The 5,120-nt window shown below is 35.7% G+C and overlaps 1 long non-coding RNA gene across 3 annotated transcripts; it reads right to left on the bottom strand.

The window, feature by feature from the left end:
* Window positions 1–1,255: 1,255 nt before the first annotated feature.
* LOC110929925 lies at window positions 1,256–4,904 on the bottom strand. 3 transcript variants are annotated; one of them, XR_002587514.2, is made up of 4 exons: window positions 4,636–4,904; window positions 3,751–3,839; window positions 3,601–3,648; window positions 1,256–1,551 (listed from the first exon to the last, which is right to left on the bottom strand). It is a non-coding gene; the product is annotated as an uncharacterized LOC110929925 (long non-coding RNA). The 3 variants fall into 3 exon arrangements; XR_004889861.1 differs by having other exon boundaries at window positions 3,751–3,939; XR_004889860.1 differs by having other exon boundaries at window positions 3,751–3,953.
* Window positions 4,905–5,120: the final 216 nt, after the last annotated feature.

The raw sequence follows: 5,120 nt of genomic DNA on the forward strand, positions 1-5,120 counted from the left end.
ACCGAGACTACTGTACTTCGAAATCATGCCGGACAACTTCCCGGCGTATTCATCTATGGACTCCCCGTCCTTCATACGCATTGCCTCGAACTCACTTCGGAGGGTGTGCAAACGTGCTTTTTGCACCCTCTCGGCTCCCAAGTATCTCAATTTCAACGACTCCCACACTTCTTTCGCCGACTTTTTCTTCGAAACTTGCAGCAAAACCTCCTCTGGTATTGCTTGGAACAAGAAAGCTCTTGCAAGTTTGCTCTTTTTTTCATCAATTGCAACACCATCTCCTGTTTCTATGGACTCCCAAAGACCTTGAGCATCCAGAATTGCTTCCATTTTGATCGCCCAAGTTGTGTAATTCGTGGCGGTCAAGATCGGGCATTGCAACGAAACGACTCCGGCTTCCTTCTGCGGGTTTGATGTAGTGGCTAAGGTTGACATGGCTTTGAATCTGGGGTATTTGGGCATCAATTGTCTGAACCGTGTAGCTCTGATACCAAGTGTTGGAGATCAGAGGGGATTAAAAGTATAAAACTCACACAAATTTTGGGGCAATTTTCTGGATTTTATATCAAACTGAAAAGCAAATTACAATGAAAGAAAAACGAACTGAACTTGAAAGTGCAACTAACTCTCTTGAAAAAACAAATTACTGCTACTCTATTTATTCAACGAAAACAAAATAAAACTGAATAACTAACTCCATGTTGCTTCCCACGTTGTCTTCCATGCTACCACCTTTTACTCCCCACTACTCGGTCAAAACACTACCGAGTCAATTAACACTTGGTCAACAAGTCACACACTACAAGAAAATGAAGCTAATGCAACTTGAGTAAAAAGTTGCATTAGGCCTTGAAAAGGTTGCAATAGGCCTAATGCAACCTTTTATCAAAAGCTGCATTAGGTGAAGTTGCATTAGACCTAATGCAACCTTTTTGTTAGATAATGCAACTTTTTTTAAATGGTTGCATTTACCATCCAAAAGCAACCTTTTTAACATGCAACCTTTTTACATGCTAATGCAACCTTTTTTATAATCAAATGTAACTTCTTTTATACTCAAATGCAACCTTCGCTACACTAGAATGCAACCTTTGTTGCACTTAAATGCAACCTTTTTTATAATCAAATGCAACTCTATAGTATCATTGTTTGAACTACTAAAATTTCTATTTATATGAAATGGGATCTCAATTACACCAATACAATAATAACATAAATATAATAATTAATCTTATATCATAATTTAACATACATCCAACCTCAAAGTAAGAATGTAATTAAAATATAGTTGTCAATTACAATGAATAAAAGTAACGTAAACCTTCTACTCATCTCTAAGATTCCAAAGTACTCTAATAGTAGTTTTTTCACAATACGTGGTATCGTAGCTTCAGAGTTTGCATGTTGGCTGTGAAAATCTTTCCGCGTAGCTTCTAGCTCAAATTTTTTCCTTTGCTGGTAGTCTTCATTTTCTTTTCACATTTCAAGCAACTATGTGTTTTTCAACTTCAAGGCTCCTGATTGAAGGTTGTAGTTCTTCATTTATTTTGTCTTCAAAAGAGAAAAAGAAAGCACTTATGAAAAACAACAGTCAATAAACCATATATTTCAGTAACACCAACAAGCCAGTAGCCATATAACATAAAATTTCTTGTTGAAACTTGAAAAAAGCAACCAATATGCCCGACTCGAACAAACCCGAAACCGAATTACATATTACATAGTTGGTTTACTATTCGAGTTGATTTCCTATGTCAAAAAAAAACAAGGAACCAACCCGAAGAACCCAAAACCTAATTAACACCCATAGCTCAACCTGACCTAGTATGTTATAACCTATATTAAAAAATTGACCTAGTATGTGTTACCCTATGTTAAAAAATACTTGTTTTGACTTGTTACCATAACCGCTTGATCAACCCACCTTACAACCTTTACTTGATTGCCATTTACAGTGACATGAACATTATGTGCAGATTGCTTATCAATCAAATAAGTATTGTAGGATCATAGTTTCCCACCTACGACTATTAATTGTTGTGTTAACCACGCGCACTTGATTATATGTATAGATGGATTTTGTCTTTAGTGTTTCTGAGGTGGTCACTTATTTTGTAAATGGGTCAACCAAAGTGAGATCCTAATGCCTACTCTTCTTATATCATCAAGGTATGTCTTAAGAAAGTGATGCACTACTGAACCAGATTCATTAGACTAGTGTGTTTACTTTTTAGTTGGGGCAGTTTGTTGGCATTATTCTTAGGGTGAAGGGGGTGCTCACCTAATAGGTGAGTCCCCTCTCTTACGCCAAACCAATCCTCGTGTGCCACGTCAACTCCCCTCTTAAACTCCCCTAACACCCTAAATTGATGGCGGCACTCCCCTCTTAGGTGAATTGGTTTTTTTTTTTTTTTTTTAAAAAAAAAAAAAAAGAAAAGCATTGATTGGTCCCCTCTCCCTCTCTCCTCTCTCTCTCCTCCGCCTCTCTTCGGTGCCTCCACCCCCAACTGCTTCCCCGATTTCATCCCCCGCCTTAATGGCGGTACCCCCCATTTCGGCAAAATCGTTCCCCGCTTGAACTCCCCGAAGACGCCCCGAACCCCCTTATATTTATATTTGGGGTCATCTCTATTGGAATATTTCACATATTTATTAGGCTACAATGATTAGTTCCTTGGAATTATTTGCTATATCGATTGACCGTTAGAGGACTAAAAGAGTAGCCTACTTATGTAAACTCCTTTGTATTACTTAGATGTGGATCTACTCCATGTTAATATTTCAAGTTGATAATTAAATAATTTTAATTAAATACCTTTGGTCATAAACTGAAAAGTAGGCAAAGGAAAAGTCTATTCAAATCGGCTGAAGAGAAAAGTTAAATATTTCTAATTGAAAACTAGGGTCATAATATTAATATGGCTAATATAAACACACATACATGCAAAAATAAGTTAAATCCATATTAAGGTAGCACAAAATTGAAGTGTATCTAAATTCCAACAAACACCCAATTTACATATACTTGTAGGATTAAATTCAACAATGTTCATGATGAGGCTGCCTTTTTCCTGATATCTTAACCATACAACTTGGTTTTAAAAAGCACGCCTAAGCACGAGGCTCCCTAAGGCGCAAAGGCCATCGCTTTCAAGTGGCGCGCACGCGCCTCATGTACATGCTCTTTTTTGTGCCGCAGGATGTTGTACACTAGGCTTTTTAGGTTGTACATTTAGATAATTTATATATTAAAACATATATAAACCTTATTTATTGTTGTATTTTGGTTAGGGAATTCTAAAAGCTTATGAAATACATATATATATATGGTAAGGTTAGTGTAAAAGGGACATTTTTTCTATATATATATGCGCACCACTTTGCGCCTTGGTTTAGACCTTCTCGCGTCGGTGTGCTTTTCGCTTATTAAAACCAAGCCATACAAATAGGAATAAAGTATTCTCTCGTTTACAGCAGTTTCCTATACCAGCCTAAAATAACAGTTATCTTGCCATATGAAATAAAATACCATCAACAAATAGCAATAACAAAAATATTGAAACAACAAACGGACATACTTAAATCACCATACATACGTACCTTAAAATCTCACAATATCCTCTTCATTCTCAACATTTTCCAAACCATCTAGTTCCATATTTAATCCATCAACATGTAAAAGAAAAAATGAGTAAATTAATATAAAAATTAGTTTTAATAGAATAATCTTTAAGATCAACAAATTGATACCTTGAAATATCCCATCATCCTCGTTAACAAGAACCAAATAATGCATGCATACTTTTACTGAACTACATCAGTTCATAGGAGGCTTCAAGCTAGATATCAAAATGTCATGTAAAGAGTAGATAGAACTCAAATGATAAAATCATGCATGAATTTACTAATCTTCAACAAGTTGCAAGAAAATAAATTTACCTGGAAGAAATGCACTAACATTCCAAGTCATTTAATTAGATAAGAGTGAAGGCAAAGATGAGGGAGTCTAATGAAAACATACCGCAATAGAAAAATACATATATGATACTAAACCCAATAAGAAGTTGCCACAATAGCATAAGAGAATGAACACATTAAAAGTCTTCAGATATCCAAAAGTCAAAAGACTTAAAACCATGACAACAAAAGACTTGTTTTGATCAATAAATACAAAACTTCATTTATGTGTGGCAACAAGAAATCAAGCAAGTAACCAAGTAAACTTTGCCTTGCTGTTTAAAAAAACAAAGAAAGATGCAGCACACACGAACCACTTTCTGTACAAAACATGCTTGTTTATTAAATAAGTTTGTGTTGTTCAAAGAAATCTCACTTCGACATTTTATCGAACACTTGGTGTGCATGATTGAACAAAGCAAAAAAAAAAAAAAAAAAAAAAACCACCAGAACCTAAAATTATGGCATCAAGTTGAGATTGGAACAGTACCAAGGTCAATCCACCACAAAATTGAAATTTTGGGGGCGGGATGGAGTACCATACAAAATGTAACAATAACTAAAAAAATCCTACAACCTCTCCTAGAAGACAACTTTTATCAATACCAAAGCTCTGATTGCAATAATGAAGAAGGTAGAAAGCAAAAGTGCATAAAAGAGAGTAAGAATAGTTCAAACCTTGATGGATTGGAGCTTAATGTGGTCGGACTAAGTGGGGATTTCGTGAGCATGTTGTCCGGATTCCATATTGTAAAGAACAAGCATGTTGTTCGTCAATGGTTTATGCATCTTCACTTGGAAAAGGAATCTGCAGTTTCTTTCTCTGGAAAGAAGTTTGTGGAATGAAATGACACGGTTAGGGTTTGGAATCAAAAACCGGAGAAATTTTGATGGAAATTGAAAAAAAATTGGGAATAAAGGTTTAGCGGGTACGGGAGGGAAAGTGGGAAACCATAAATTCTAGGAGGGAAAAATTTGGGCTTTTCAATATATTTATCGTTAAAAACTAGCTTTTAAGTATCGCGTTTTGCGGCGAGATTGTTAAACGAAACAAAAGGTGAACATTGAATTACGTATGCTCGTTGCGGTGTATTGATGCGTAAAGATTAAACCGGATCGGAAATAATAGAAAAGAATAATCAAGTCGACTTAGGACCCGCACG

This window comes from Helianthus annuus, chromosome 3 (genome assembly GCF_002127325.2).
Source record: "Helianthus annuus cultivar XRQ/B chromosome 3, HanXRQr2.0-SUNRISE, whole genome shotgun sequence".
Taxonomy (NCBI): Eukaryota; Viridiplantae; Streptophyta; class Magnoliopsida; order Asterales; family Asteraceae; genus Helianthus; species Helianthus annuus.